The following is a 17,425-nucleotide window of genomic DNA, read 5'->3' as shown; positions in this document are numbered from 1 at the left end:
TAGGTTTTACTGTTTGTTTTGTGGAGAGACATGACCAACCATGAAGAGATGGATTTTGGTGTCTAAGGTTTGCCTCTGGGTAGAGAAGGAATAACATAGACAAAAAGACAGGAGAAAGCCAAATGGAGTTTACTTCTGAGCTTGTCCAACTTTCAGTTCAAAGTGTGCAGCAACTGATTGCTTCTGTTGTGAAGTTCTCCTGTCAAATATCGTTGATATTTCCTTTCTCCACTGTGTCTGTGTTTGAGTGCACGTGAGTCCATGTGTCTGAGCGCAGGAACAGTGCACGCGTGCTGACAAATGTGAACAGCTGTCAGGCCTCAGGCCTCACCTTCCTCCTCAGCTTACGTGCATGCTCACAGTCACGTTCACAGGGGTAAATGGTCCCTGAGCTTCTGGAGGGCACTGCTGCCCCAGGCCTCCCTGTGGCCATCATCATGCTGGGATTAGAGAAGCTCTGTAAGGTTCTGGAATTCATGATGGTCTCGGGATTCAGAGTTAGGTACTTAGCTTGTGCAGCACGTGCTAGATCCACCAAACTCATTACGAATCCAAGCCCTTCATTAATACTTTTGAGTGAACAAAATAGCACACAAAACTACAAGAGGATTTATTTGTTGTTGGACTCCTCTCAGGAGACAGGCCTTTTCATCAAAAATAATTTCTTGGTTTTATGAGTTTTAATCTGGTATGCTGCATTTAGGCAAGTAACAAGTCCCATTTCAGGCCATTTAGAGTCATAATGTCCTAATAGCTCTCTTTTATTACATCAGTGTTGCACACATGTCATAAAGTAATAAATGAAAACAAAACTTACAAATCTCCAGTACTCAGTAAGTTGTAATTGTTAAAAGCATTTAGAATTCTCACAACCCCTGCCAAATTATACTGATTTATTTTTTTCAAAATTGAGTTTACATATGGCAATTGTACGAATGAATACTTGGTGTATTTTCCATGTAATATAAAAATAAACCTTAGTATTGAGATTTGGTATACATTATGATTATACTCTCTTTAAGAGAAGCTTAACATCCCAGGACCATGTGCTCTCTCATGCCAACCATGATCTGTTCCCAACTATGGACAGCTGGCAATGAGTTTGGGGACATAGCTGTCCTCTGTCGGGCCTAAAGGGAGCCAAGAAAACCAAGAAAGAATAGTTAAGGAATGCCACTGGTAAGTACATCTGACTTCAATATAACTGACTCTCTAGCTCAGACAGGTACTGCTGGGGATTTTTAGACAACCTCATTCATGGGGACAATTTTCTCCTCTTACACTGCATCTATTAAAAAAAAAAAAATTGAAACTTCCTGAGCAAAGACTTCTGAAGAGTTTTGGCAACCCAGACTACAAAGATCCTCGATTGTTCTAAGAGAGCACACATATAGAATATACTTTAAAATTCCTACTTATATCCTAAATGAGATTTAAAAATTCTGAAAGGTGGCATAGTATTATTTTATGACAGTTACTTTAGTGATGTACTGAAAGATATAAAATTATCGGAGCATTTTAAAAGTGATTCAGAAAGTAATGTAAGGGAAACATATTTTGGTGTGCACTTGGTGATGCCTCAGCAATCCCGTCTGCTTATGGATTGTCTTCTAAAACTTATGCCAGACTTTTTCTACACTGTCACTGTAAAAGAATGCGAAATAAAGAGAATGGCTCTAATAAAAGCATATGCGGCTTGGGACGTTGCTCAGTGGATAAACCACTTTGGTGCCATCACGAAGACAAGAGTTCAGATCCCCAGAACCCACATAAATGCCAGGTGAATATGTTCAACTGCTTGCAATCCCAGTCGTTGGGATGTAGAGACAGAGAATCTACTTTTTAAGCAAGCTAGTCACCTAGAACGGCCAAACTGCTCATCCCTGGGTTCAAATGGGAGACCCTGCTTCAATAAATTAGGTTTGAGGAACAATGAGGGAAAAATCTTAACTGACTGATGTCCACCTTTGGCTTCAACAAGCATGTACACAGACAATGCTTCACACATATGCAAACATATGCTTGCATTTACACATGAATGTACACGCCAAACACAAAATCATGTAAATCCACACCAAAAATAGATTCAAGTCATTTGATTTTAGTTTAAGCCTGTCACTTAAAGTTTTTAAGCAAATTATCTTTGCAGAATAATTTGTATAAGGCATCTCAGCTGAGTTCTTTATGCAGGAAGTTTAAAAGATCCTCCAAGCTTTGCTTTTTGACATTAGTTAAAAAAAAAAAAAAAAAAAAAAAAAAGCATTGTTCCCTTTCCCCTTTTGCAGCATGAATCCACACATAGGCCACAGGGCACCTAAGCACATGGGGAGAGGTGGTATCTTCAACAGTGGTACGTTCTCCACATTGTAGCTTCACTCTTGTCCTAGGTCCAGAAAATTCTAATCCTTGGATGTTGTATATTAAGCTTGAGTCTTCTGTAAAGTGATACCTTCTTCTAGTGTCCTCGGTGTGATGCTCTTAAAGAGCTGGCGATGCATATGTTGGTGAACTCCTCAGAGTGCTCCGAGCATGGCTGGCCATGCAGCTGCTGCTCACTCTATTAGTTGGGCTGTTGTACTGGTCATATGTTGAGAATAAAGAGGTATTTGGCCAGAAAATACCCATTTCCATCATTTATTCCCCGTACCATACACACACAGACATACAGATAATGTAATGCTGTTTTAATTCTGTAAAGAAGTAGGTGACAAAATAAACCTTTTATTTTCCCCAAGAATAAACCTTTTTTTTTTTTTTTTTCTTCCCCCAAAGCTGCTCTTGGTTGGGTGATTTCTGCCAGCAATGCAAACCTGACTGCAACACTGCACAGTAAGAATTATCTGAATTTCATGTTACTTAAGTCCTTATCACTTTGGCTTTTTGAACATAATTTCAAAACTCTTACCTTGTTAGGAAGAATTTTTATGTACAAATAGCTAATGTGGCCAGGCATGGTGGCTTGTGCCTTTTATCCAAGCACTGGGGAGGCAAAGGTAGGAGGATTTGTGTGAGTTTGAGGCCCTCTTGAGACTACATGGTAAATTCCAGGTAACCCTGCACTAGATCAAGACCCTACATTGAAGACAAAACAACAAACAAACCAATCTGTGAGAATATGTTCAGATGCAGAAAAATGAGATGTATAGTTCAACCTCATCAAGACGTTAATGCTGTTGAAATGCTGAACTAATAAAATGCTTGAAGTCTGTGCCACTTTATCATAATAGAAATGAATGACTTAACATTAATGAAAACACATTCTTACAAAATTACAAGACAAACAATCCTATATTATTTTAGAAAGAAAATCAGGAAGTAGGACTTTTGTTTTCTTTTTTGATTATTGGTGACATATTTAAACAGAAGGAACATAAACTTCATTCCAAAGAAATGTAGTTTTCTTGTCTACTGGGAAAGTATCCAGTGTTTGGCCCTGAGTTTGTGCAGTATGTTGCAATAACATAGGGTCAGGTCTTGTGGGAGAGAAATTTGTAGCACATGTAATTCAATTATAAAAATAAAATAACTATTATGTAAAGCAAGATTTATATAAGAGACCTTAGGAATGTGACTTAAATATTTTGCATTCTGTTAAAAATGAATATATGCATTAGATTCCTCTTGATATTTATATCTGAAGAATCAAAATGTGTTAGTCAGCCTTCCTTGTTTCAGATTCTCAGTCAGAAGTGGGAAAGTGGGAAGAAAAGGGTGACTTGAAGGCAGAGCTGGGGTTGGCTGATTCCACCTGCTTCTATCTGTGGTGTCCCGGTGAGTGGGGACACAGAGTGCTAAGAATCAATACTTCCCAGCGTTAAAAATGACTGCTGAAGCAGGACATGCATCATGGGAATTTGTCTTCTCAGGAGCAAATGAAAGGCTACCATTAAGTGGGAAATGAGTGATCCACTCACAAACCCTCTTACACAATTTGCTATCTTTAATGAAGAGGTGAAGTAAGCACACTTCTTTTCATTTTGTTCCCTACACTTACGGAAATTTCCATCTTGCCGATCTGCTTAGTCCATAAATCCACTTCATGGCTTTGGTTTCTAATTTAATTCAAGCTCGGATTTTTGTTTGGTCTCTCATTCATAATACTTCCAGGATACAAAGCTCTAAGGCATTTTAGTGTGTCAATCACTGGAATTCAGTTTTGAGAAATAAAGCTCTTCCATGAGTTTTCAGGTGAAATTGAACGATGAGAGGACAATGACAATGATTCTTGCATGGCAATGCAGAGCTTGGCAAAAATCGTAGTCAGGCTTTGTGCAGAAATGCATGGCCTTTTCCTATCTGAGAACACACACCTTTCTTTCCCATGAGCATTTTGGACACAAATGCGTGGATTGTCTAAGCTGTGGCCGCGGGAGTGTGGGCATTCTGAGGAGAACTGCTTAGACTGTGACAAGAAGGGCAGCTGCAGTCACCACATTCTTTTTAAACAAAACAACCATTTATATTTAACCCTATAGAATGAAAACAATAGATAGTTATTCACTTGTGTGTTATACAGTTGTTTTTCTTCATAAGGGGGCACCAAGTTCAGTTGGTCATATGCTGAGAAAAGACTTGTTCAACAAAGAATTGCCATTGATGAACTACTCCATCAATACCTCCTGGTATTTGGTTCCTATATTGCACTTTCCTTCCCAGTCTCAGATGAAATCTGCATGACAGTGGATATCTTACATGGGCTTAGCATGAAAAATCACCATGGGAAGCGTTGATGGATATCATGGGGATGACATAACCAGTGTCCTGTAATGCTGTCTCCACGAGGCACCAGGAAAGGGGGCTGTCTAAGTGAAGTGGCTGTTGTGTATACTCTCACCCTCCTACGCTGTTCTGAAGTGATTCACATTTTCTGTTTATAGACCATCAGGTGTTTTGGGGGCCTTGATACTTATAACACCTTATTTAATGTGGACTTTTTGCCTACCTGTAATACTAGCCCAATTTAAAAATTAGGTCAAAACAAAACCTTGCTTCATGATGTAGTTAGTTTAGTAAAGTGCTTGCCTGGTATGTGTCCATGCCACAGCACCACATTAACCAGAGGTGGGAGCACCTCCCTGTGGCATAGCACTCTGGAGGTGGAGGCAAGATATCTGGAAGTTGGAGGTCATTTCTGATGATATAGTGAGTTTGAGGCCAGCATGGCTATATGAAAGCCTATCTCAATAAACAAACAAACAAAGAAAAACAAAATATATGACTAACGTCAGTTTCTAAAGACTCATAACTCAAACTAGCGAAATTTGTGTTCTCGGCTTATTTCTGTTCTTTTTCTGAGGAAATCCAACATGCTTATCTTTTTATGCAAAAAAAAGTATGTGTGTATGTGTATCTGTGTGTGTGTGTGTGTGTGAGAGAGAGAGAGAGAGAGAAAGGGAGGGAGGGAGAGGGAGAGAGAAAGAGAGAGAGACGGGTATACAGAGACTGAGAGTGTGAATTGGCATACCAGGGTTGCCAGGCACTGCAATCAAAGACCAGATGCACGTTCCCCTTTGTGGGCATATGCAACCTTGCGCACTTGTGTCACTTTGTGCGTCTGGCTTATGTGAAACCTGGAGAGTTGAACATGAAACCATAGGATTTTCAGGCATGCACCTTAACTGCTAAGCCATCTCTCCAACCTTTGTCTTAAAGATTCAGGTGTGTGTGTGTGTGTGTGTGTGTGTGTGTGTGTGTGTGTTGCTTTTCCTGATGGACCTGAGCACATAAACACACATTGATTATACAGCTCCCATTTCAAGTTTATCTTTGTTTCTTCTGCGTTTCAATATCCTTCAAAGTCTTTGGTTCTTGGCTATTGTTGAAAGATCATCTGTCTTTTCCTCAGTGATGCCTGTCCTTGTCGTAGGAAGACAGCGGATGTTTCAGGATTATAAGTCATTTCACAGCTCCTGGGGCTGTAACGTAGAAGGAGTGCCTTAAGTTCCCATCCATTCTCAGCTTGTTTGTTGCATGGTTATAAATGTCTGCAGAGCAGAATCAATGAGGTGAGAATAAACAACACTTCTAACACACTTCGTTCTGATCATTCTATCATCTCAGGGTTAAAGTACATAACAGTTTTTCTCATATCTTTTACTCTTTAATAAAATCTTGTCAGCTAAAGCAAGGTGTTATAATTCCTTGGAAATAGATTAAAAGTATCTCTTCTCACTAATTTTTTCCTCATCATCATTTCCAATAAATAATCATCATTAGCACTCACTAAGCTTTTTACTCATTCTCATTTTACATGAAAATCTTAAGAACTGTTTTATATTTTCTCTTTTAAAATATTCCCAATGTCTTTTAAGGGCATTTTTTATTTAATGTTTATGAATAGACATGGATCACAAGTGCAGGACATTTGCTAATGGCATTCAGAGAATGAAAATCATTGCTATTATGAACTTGTGAAATATCTATGAGCTAGGTAGGGTAAAGCTGTCTTAATTGTTAAGAACTCATGTAAGTGTAATGGTTTCTCAGGAGAAAACTGAAGGAAAAGTGTGTCTAATGTTTTTTATGGAATATGTGTGGAGAAAAACACATTAAGAATTATGTGTGAAGAAAAACATTGTCATAGTTTCATAAGTTTATTTTTATAAATTAGTATTGTTTAAAATTATAAGTTATAGATAAACTTTTTTAATCTGTTTGATTTATGTAGGAGTGTGTGTGTGTATTTGTGATCTACATTATATTTTATTTTTTATGTTATTACAAAAAAGTCACACATATAGGTATAGATGTTTAACGAGACAGATTTCTTAAATATTAAATGTATTTATTTATTGGAGAGTGAGAGAAAGAGGCAGATAGAGAGAAAGAGAGAATGGGTTTGCCAGGGCCTTTACCCACTGCAAATAAACTCCAGATGCATGTACTTCCTTGTGCATCTGGCTCACATGGATCTTGGGGAATCAAACTGGGGTCCTTAGGCTTTGCAGGCAAACACCTTAACCACTAAGCTATTGCACCAACCACTATGATTTCTATTATTTTTAAAAAATATTTATTTAATTATTTACTTGAGAGAGAGAGAAACCGAGTCAGATTTTATTAAGATGATGCAATATGATCTCCAAGTATCTTTACACATCTTATAACACCATTGCTATTAACCCTTCCTCACAGAGGAAAGTACATCTATACACATCAATAATTTTAGGAGAATATACCATATATATATATGGATATATATATATATATATCCATTCTCTCTTTCTCTCTATCTGCCTCTTTCTCTCACTCTCAAATAAATAAATACATATGATATTTAAGAAAACTGTCTCATTAAATATCTATACCTATATGTGTGACTTTTTGTAATAACAGAAAAAAATATATATATGGTATTTTCTCCTAAAATTATTGATTCTTTCTTAAGTAAAATATACACCTTACTAATTGTTTTCTCACATTCACTGTTGTTTATTAATCGGTTCCACTTTTAGTGTCCTGGTGGCTGGCACTTCTTTACAGGTACAAAGTCCTCATTGGCTTAGCCAGGAAACAAATTCGGTTTGATCAACTCTAAACTCTAAAGTCTTTATTTTTAATGGCCTCTTACTATGATGAATGGAATTTGTTGTGGATAAAGAAGATTCCCTCTGTTAATCTTTTATTATCTTATGTATGTGTATGCAACTGAGGCAGTGTGAGTTTATGTTTATTGGGAGGCCAAGTGAAGGGAAATTTTATGAAAAAAGTAAACATTTTATTGTTATACATTTCAGCAATTTGCAGTTTTCACTGATGAAGAGAAACTGGCCTGTAAGTCTCCACTCTGCTCACTGATAGCAGGTCACATGGCACCAAAGGAGAATTTCCTACCAAGCTGGAGAAACATAAGGTCCAGTGCCATCTTCATTGAAATGGGGCTTTCTGAACCTAAGCACAAGGGAAATCACATATTTACAAAGCCTGCAAAAAGCAAGGCACTTTGATAACCATCTCACTTTCCATTGAAATAGTCCCTCTAAGCTCTTTTCCTCTTGAGTGGCACAAGATCCAAGAATGGCTTAAAACATTTCTGGAAGTAGCTCATGTGAAGTTGAGGGGGCACTCTTTTAGGATATGGTGATACTTGCAGTCAATAGTGGTTAACCAATATTGCTGGCTGTTCTAGGGTAGCAATGGTGCTCCCCTAACCACATATTGATGTCCCAACTTCAACGTGGAAGGCCATCAGATGTATTATGATCCTGGCATATTCTACAGGACACCCCTCCAAAATATATGTGCTGTAAAGGAGATAGAGGTTAGCCAGAGTATAATCTACATAAAGTTGCAAAAAATGAGCTATAGCCTACTTAAATTATCATGGATAACATGTCAGTGAGGAGTTCTTTCTTCTCTGTTGGGGGTATTCTTAATTAGTATTGTATAAAATGAGAAGTGTATCTTACTTTTTCTTTTTTGCATTTGGAGATAAAAGAGGATCTTGGTTGTTATCACCACAAGGAAATAATAAATGGTTGAAGAGTTATAAATGTTAATTCTCCTGACTTAATCATTATAAAATGCATACATGAATTGAAACAAACCAGAACTAATCATATATCTAGTCTTCGTAGCATACAGTCTATAATGCTACTACAGGAAAAATGGGCATGTCTACAGCAGGGCAAATACAGAAGGATCATATAATAATCTTCTTTAAGGGAAAAATCTCTTTCTAAACTATAAAAAAAAAAGAAAAGTAAATTTAAGCGAGTTAGATCAAAAGAAATAAGATGGTATATTTGTCTTATTTCTACATAAAATATTATTAATGTCATTGGTACATATAAAATATATTCAAAGTATGTATAGCTAAAAGTATAGAGTTCATAAAGAAGTCAATTAATGAATAAAATGTTTTCTAGATTTTTTTAAATGTGTGATAGTTTTCATTATTTATTTTCATCAGTTATTCTTAAGTCTGATGTGTTATGCCTTTTTTCTTGGCTCTGTTTTTTGCATTCCTGTCCTTTCTGGGTGGATCCTGAGTGAGTGTCAAGCCACAACAGGACACTCATGTTTATCAACATCAAGATATGCATTTTTTCCCTTTGCTCTGTTTTTGCAGAGAGCATAGTTACTCTGAGAGTGGGTTTTCCTTTTTGCTTCTCAATTATGAAATAATAACTTCTATGATTTCTCCACTTTCAAACTTTAAGGTGATTCTCCATAAAAATGAAGATACAGGACTGGAGGGTTGGCGCAGTGTTTAAGGCGCTTGCCTGCTGAGTCTAAGGACCCATGTGTGACTCTTCACATCCCATATAAGCCAGATGCACAAGGTGATGCAAGCATGCACGGTTGCACATGCACACAAGATGTTGCATCTGAACTTTCATTGCAGTGGCTGGACGCCCTGGTGCACCAATTCTCTCCCTCTCTCTTTCTCTCTCTCTCTCTCTCTCTGTCTCTCACTCATTCTCTCTCACTTAAAACCAAAGTCCAGTCTGTTGGGCTTGCCTCAAAAAGAAAAAGAGGATGCAGTAATTAACATTAACAAAGATACACTGATGTGCTAAATAAGTATCCAATTCTATTCATTATAAAAAATAATAATAACAGCAATTGAAAGAAACTTATATAAAAATGTGTTAATAACTCTTATACGTTTCACTTACAGTCAATACATTGGATTGTCCACTGACAATAGGTAACAGCTGCAATAAATTGAATTTATCAAATAATTTAATACATTTTAAAATATATTTTTTACTTATTTTCAATTAAGTTTATTTGACTAGTACTTAACATTTAGATTGCAAAATCATTATAAAGTAGATACTCATTATTTAAGAAAGATAATAGATTTTAAAAGTCACCAAATTCATGAAAATAAATCATCTTTATTTGTACATAATCAAAAAACTTTTGTTAAAATATTTGAAAATACCACATTTTGAATTTTTATTATAAAGCAAGCAATAAACTTTAAATTATTACCATCTCAAGTGTTGCTGAATGCAGGATATTATACAACAGGCCTTCTGTCATTTCACTCATTTAATTCTACCTTAAGTGATGTGTTGGTATCGCCAACAAAAAATGAAACATATTTGCATGATATTAGTTAATAAAAATTAAATTAAAGGATGTAACCAAAGAGCATGCCCACATAGGAGTGATTCCAGTTAAAATCAAGATGTGTATCCCAAACCAAAAAGCCCACAGCTCAAAGCAGGAAGGAAGCAGGGAGGGATCCGCCTTGAGTTAAAGCTCATGAATGTCTGCAGAATTTAGAAAATTGTAGACACAAAGCAAATAGCCGAACTTAATTTTGAAAAATTCTGGTGGAACTGGTCATGCACATTTAAGAATAAATCTTGCCAAGTTCTTCTGTTTTGTTCTAGCAATCTGAACTGTCAGTTCATCTAACCTTTGTTTGCCTGTCACTGAGTTCCCATGATTAAATGTGAGCACTATAATCATTAACTATGCCAGGGGTTCACTGTGGGTGGAATTTGATGTGCCGATGACATTCTGTTTATACGCCCAAGTCAGAATCCGACTTCGTCTTTTCTAGCTCAGCACCCAGAGGTCTGCAGGTTAGCTACCAAGGTCCAGAGACCATTGTTTTCTGGCTGTGTATTAAATAGTGTAGTCACACAGGGTCTATTTACCTACGTCCTGTAATCACTGCTTTCCCTTAATTGGGACACAAATGTATTTGAAATCTTTGGAGAAGCTTCATTTAACAATGTTCATCTACTTAAAATATTATTTCCAAACATTTTCACATTATGAATTTTAGTGAAGATGATTATGTAATCATGTTTTTATTGCATTAAGCTTAATGCTATGAATGGTGGTAACAATAGAATTGTTGGGTACTGCATTGTTAAAATTACTCACCTATAAATAATAATAGAGCATTTATATTTTTATGGGTTAAGTAATAAAGTAAGTTTTTCTCCCCAGAGTGTGTTCACCTTTCTGTTGATATAAGTAGTTCTTATTGTATTGTATTATAGTAAAAATAATTTTATATAGCAATTAAAGCTAGTGATAATTTAAATTAATATCTTTTGACACATATTTAAAATTGAATTTAATCCTATGAAGAACCACACATTTATCCTGCATTTTGATTAACATTAAATTTTGAAACAATAATAGGTATATTAATATAATACTATCATGTGCATCTTTATCTACAATTTTTATTGTTCTTTTGCTTTTGAAAGAATGGGAAGAGGATTATAATTTGTAATGGTTATACCCCTCAACGAAGTTTTGTTCTAGATATGTGAATATGCAGCATACTGCCTCCAAGAGTAAAATCCTTCATAGTTGACACTGATATCAAAACCTCACTGAAAAACAGGTCTGCTAAGTTTTAAAGACCCCAAAGAACATAACTGCTGAATTTGTATTTCAAGGAGAAAATATAATGCTTCTTAATAAACTGCTTTTAAATTAAAATCATCTTCCAAATGTTTTTTTCGACATTAGAAACAAATGTAGTAAACAAAGTTAAACTGACCAAAACAAAATTATTTCTGAATAACTTCCTTTTTAATTGATAATAAATAAAATGTAAAGTTATTTAACATCACAACACAACTTACCATTATCAAATAACCACCAAAACATACTAAAAAGTACTGGTTTTGCTGGTGAAAGTTGTCACATATTTGATTCCAGAGTTGTTGTTATAGGAATCCTCTAAAAGAAACTTGAGGTCCTTTAAAGTATGTGCGCTGATCTTAGACGAATTTCAGGATTTATTTGGCCATATGGAGTGTTGGACTGCAGCAAGATAACAAGAGTGCAGCTTTGAAATGTAATGTGGTTATTCAGAGTTTAGAGAATAATGGTTAACAAACAGATTTAAGAAAGAACATTTGAGGTAGCTTATTTATGAATGTCACGCTAAGACCAGTAGTTGCCTGGTTAAGGAAGGCAATGTAAACGTATATTTACGGAGCTAACCTGCTGGTGCCTCCTGATGCCGTCCTTTGGTGACTTGGTATTGATTTCATGGCCCAGGGAAGAGGCTTCTCAGTCATTCTAAAGAGGAACTGACAGAGGTGGGTCTGTCAATCAAATGAAGGCTCTGGAGCTGCTCCAGAATGCTAGTCTGCTTGGAAACTGAGGACAGATGTTCAAGGGAAGCTGTGTTTCCAATAATCAAGATGAGCTTTCGCATGGGAGTTTGAATTCTGACCCTAAGACATCTTACTGGATCACAATGACTGGACCATACTTCTAGGGGACAATGATTCTTTTCCTCCTCACCTCATCAGTGACTGCCTCAGACACATCATAAAACGGCAGTGGTAATTTCACAGACAAATCCCCAAGGGGCAGGGTAAGCGGGAAGTCCTCGGGATGCGCTCCGACTCTTGCTAACCTGTTTGCTAACACAACTTCTTGGGGCTTGAGTAAAAAAAAAAAGAAACTAGTGAGAAGTATAACAACAATACCAATTTGAAAAAAAAATAGGGGAAGGAGAGATGGCTTAGAGGTTACGGCACTTGCTTGCAAAGCCAAAGGACATTGGTTCTATTGCCCAGGACCCATGTAAGCCAGATGCATGAGTGGTGCATGTGTCTGGAGTTTGTTTTCAGTGGCTGGAGTGCGTGGCATGCCCATTCTCTCTATCCCTCTCTCTGCCTCTTTCTTTCTCAAATAAATAAGTAAACTTTTTAAAGTTCTGAATTGTCAGGAAAAATTAAAAATACATTAGCATATCAGCACATTTCATTGTAAAATAATCCAAAAGATATTATCCTTATCTTACAAATGGTGGAAGTGAGACACAGAAACACATATCTCCCGTCATCACACAGCTGGATAAAGCACCATCAGTACAGGAAGAAAAGACATCCATCCCAATCCAGCCTGCAAGCCATGCTGAGTTCTAAGACATTTGGACATGTGATTCAGGCTTGATGAATAACGGCCATTTTGTAGGCTGCAATGTACTTTCATTCGACTTTGGTTGCCTGTGCAGGGCACAGAATGGATTAAGTTGGTTTGAAATACTATTTTGGTGCTCTCTATTGTCTGCTTCCAATTTCTTAACATCCCTGTTCTCCTACCACACCGATCAAATTTTTGACTTTTCATGTGTATGTTTATATACATATTTATATATGTACACACACACACTATCATACCCATTCATGTATGTATATACACACACACACATATATATGAATATATACATATATATATATACACACACACACATATATATATATATATACATATATATACACACACATTCATTTGGCTTTGAATAAATGTATGTGTACATGTGCACACAAACACACACACACACACACACACACACACACATATATATATATATATTTCATATGGAAAACTAGTATAATCATAAAAACAATCTTAATTAAACACCTCTGATCCCAAGAATGGGCTGTTCAGCAAGCTTTTTATACAGTTCTTTCCATGGTATTACATATTTGCCTAATTTCCTTTACTCCCTTTTACTTCTCACTTGCCCACCATTGAACTTTCCAATCCCATTTTTAAATATGTTTTTACAATTTAATTTGTTTTACTTTGAGAAGATTAATGTATGAGCACATTGTAACTTGGTCGTATTCCCACCAGGTTATCCTGCTATGTTCCCTCCCCTGCCCTGTTTCACCCAGGGCCTCCTCAGGGATACTCTTGGCAATCACTGTGGTGTCATGCATGCCCCAGCCAGTCTCTGCTATGGCATCCAAGAGCTCAGCACTAAAGGATGATTTTAACATACCTTCCAAGATGCAGGGAACATTGTGGAGAAGCAGAGTCTGTGATGGGCGAGTCACAGGGTGGGAAGTTGTTCTCTGAGGCATTATCTGTCCCCCTTGCTGAAGCTGTCACTGCTGGTCTTGTTTTCTTTAACACCTATCTTCAGGATCTTGCTTCTACTTATGATTCTTACTAAAGTTTCTTTAGTTCCACTAAAACTATTAGTTTTCAATCCAATACCTAAGCATCTTGTGAGCTGAGCTCAGCAGCAACAGTGGATGCCACACTCCCCAACACCACCATATTGATTGCTTGATTTCAGTGTCCTCCACCTCCTGGTCAGTTTGCTCCCCAATGTAACTATACCCCAACATTTCCACAGTAGAAACTATCATAATTCAGTTTGCTGATCATTTTCCTCTGAGGAAGTAGATGAATTCGAGCAGTTCAACCCCCTATAAGACCCTGGTCATGGACACATTGAGACGCTCAGCAATCATCATACATTTGGCTCCTACATCTCTTTGTCTTCTGGGGCATGTTCACCTGGAATTAGCTCTTTTCTTTGACAAATTCTTCCCATCTTGTTTCTAATGACAGATTTAACTTTATCTCAGGTTGATGTTAGCCTCTTTTGTGATTTTCTTAAAATCTATAAATGGCTGAAGCACAGCTAACAACATTAAATTTTTGTATTATCATGTCTCTGCCTTCTGGCTCAAAGCAGAGACATTTTTAACCTTCAGCTATAAGTTAATATCCAGCATCTAAAGATATCTAACAAACATTAAATTAGTGAATAGAAGTATTTTTGTTTGTTTGTTTGTTTTTTAGGTAGGGTCTCACTCTAGCCCAGGCTGACCTGGAACTCACTACGTAGTCTCAGGGTGGCCTCAAATTCATGGTAATCCTCCTACCTCTGCTTCCCAAGTGCTAGTATTAAAAGAGTGCACCAGCATGCCCATCTTGAATAGAAGTTTTGAAACATGTTATTGTTAATAAATGGGAAAAAGTTTGACATTCCACTTTAGAAAATCAATTCAATCATGCTCATAAATTATTATAAAAATAAAAATACACCTTTTGAATTAATGTAGAAAAGTGAATACATAACATGAAATCATTCCTCCTAGAGCTATCCAAGTTTCTAGTAAATTATGAATCTTGAAACTCAATTGTTTGATATCCAAGTATGTCATTTCATTAATATGTATTGCAAGAAATAGTAGTGTTATCTGTAAAAAAATACAATATTATTTGTAATGTATCTGATCTCATCATAACATGAGGTTTCAAAAGCAGGTTTCTTTGGAGGAAATGTCTGAGGGTTTTCTGCTGGATTCTTTAGAACTAGCTCTTCCCTTTCTATAGAATAAATCTGAGAAGCAGAGCCCTGGTTTTGTTTCCACATACTGTGTTTCCTTGTGAAGTGTTAAAGGAGAGACCGAGGCAGATGGTTTGCGAAGTTATTTTTGTTCCACATGCTCTTGGTCTTCTACTGTCCAGCCACTCTCTGGCTGTGCCTGAGGCACTCTCTTGTTGTCACTGACAAGAAGTGTGGCCCTCAATGAAAGACCCCTGCAGTTTCACTGCACAAGCGCTCCTGGCTCTCTTCCTTGAATTTCTGCTCTCTCTGTCTCCTTTCTGCTCTGGAATCCTGGTTTTGGTGCATCTGATCCTCCAGTGAAATTTCTCTACAGTGCTTCTCCAATAGTGATGTGGATTAAAAAACAAAACAGAACAAAACAAAAACCTGGAGTTCTCTACAGAGCACTTCTGATTCGGCTTCTGAGCCTGTCATCAGAGACTCCCTTTCCATTTCGCTCCTGAAGGGAGACACTGCTGGTCCACAGACCCCACTTTGTGCAACTTCTTTATCTCACAAAACATAGGGTAGAATATTGACTCATTTTGTTTGGATTATGTACTCTGGTTTCATCAATTACAGCGAGGGAACTTTGTTTAACCTATATAAATGCTCTCAGCTTCAAGGGACTTCTCCTATAAAAGAGACTGTTAATAGTTCACAGAGTTTATGGGAGAATGGATAATATAATTAAAAGTCCCTGTCTGTCAGAATGGAAGTACTCTATAATATAAATGGTCCTCCTTGTCTCTTTCTGTCCCCTTAATCTTTCAGCGTGATTTATGTATTGCAGGAGTTTGTCATTCACTTTTTAACACTTGCCCTTCTTGGCTTTGATTTGTCTCATGGATTCTAGGGAACTATCTATGAATTTCCTGATCATTTCTTGGTTTACTGTGTGGAGTGGGGTGCATAGGCACGATAGTGCCCTTGTGGAGTTCAGCGGACAACCGTGCTGCGTTGTTTGTTTCCATTCACTTTGTCTTGAAGGTGGGTTGTTTCTTGCTTTTGGAGCTGAGGAAGCTCATCTAGCTAGCCCCAGGATCTACGGAGTTCACCAGGCTCCATCTCCCATTTATTATCACAGATAAATCTGTCATGTTGCCTCCCAGTCTTATGTGAGTTTTTGGGATTTGAACTGTAGTATGCAAGTTTGCTGAGCAAGTGCCTTTAATTGCTGAGCCATATCCCCAGGCCTATCTCGACCACATATTTGCTCATTGGATGCACGTTCTAAAATGATAAGGTCTTGTGGAACATTGGAAACTAAAGCAATTTACCCATGAAATATACTCTCCTGGATTCACTGTTATCACCCTTCCATAAATATGGTGATATTCGTGTGAGTGGGTAGCATGTGAGGAGTGTTTCTATCGGACTGTCTGGTTTTAGCATAATAGGTGTAATATGAAGGTCAACTTCACTCTCATACCTTTCTATCCAGCTGATTTTAAAGGATTGTTTACATGATAGTTAAAATCCTCCTCAGATTTTCAAGATTAAATTTTTTATCCTGCTTTTGGGATATTTTGAATCTTATGACTAGTGCTTCACACCTTCTACAACACACCAAACCTCATACATACACAAATTATACACAGACACACACTGACACACACACATGCCGTGCTATACATGATTTAAAGTATTCTTATGTCCATGAAGCTTTCTTGTGTTATTTCTAGTATGTTTCTTTTTTTTTTTTTTGTAGTACTTTGAATGAACTTCAGAGAACCATTCTACCACTAAGTTACATATCCAGTCTAGTGATAAAAATTGTCTTTACAAAATTTTTAACTTTTTACAAAATGTGCAAAAGCTCTGAGTAACATACCTGAATTAAATGAACTCTCATATATTGGTCAGATTTTTTTTCAGAAATACAGATTCAGAGGCTGAGGGAATGGCTTAGGGTCAAAGGTACTTACTCACAAAGTCTGATGACTGGGGTTCAATTCCGTAGTATCCACATAAGTCAAATGGACAAAGTGGTTCATATGTCTGGAGTTCCTTTGCAGAAGCAGTAGGCCCCTTTGAGCCCATCCCACTCTCTTTCAAATGAATAAATATTTTAATTTTTTTTAAAGAAAAGCAGATTCATTAGGATAGATGAGTAGTTGAATTTTTGATGGGTAGATGATTATATTTGATAAATAAATGATACATGGGTGATAGACAATAATAGATAGGTAATAACTAAATGATAGAAAGAGAGATAATCAACAGAAAATAGGCAGACAGACAGACAGACATAGATGACAGCAGGATTTTAAGAGGAATCAATTCACATGAATATGGAGACTGAAATCTGCCTGAATATTAACGGAACAACCATCCAAGTTTGCCATGTGA

Source organism: Jaculus jaculus, chromosome 3, assembly GCF_020740685.1.
Source record: "Jaculus jaculus isolate mJacJac1 chromosome 3, mJacJac1.mat.Y.cur, whole genome shotgun sequence".
NCBI lineage: Eukaryota > Metazoa > Chordata > Mammalia > Rodentia > Dipodidae > Jaculus > Jaculus jaculus.
Note: the sequence above shows the minus strand (reverse complement) of the source record.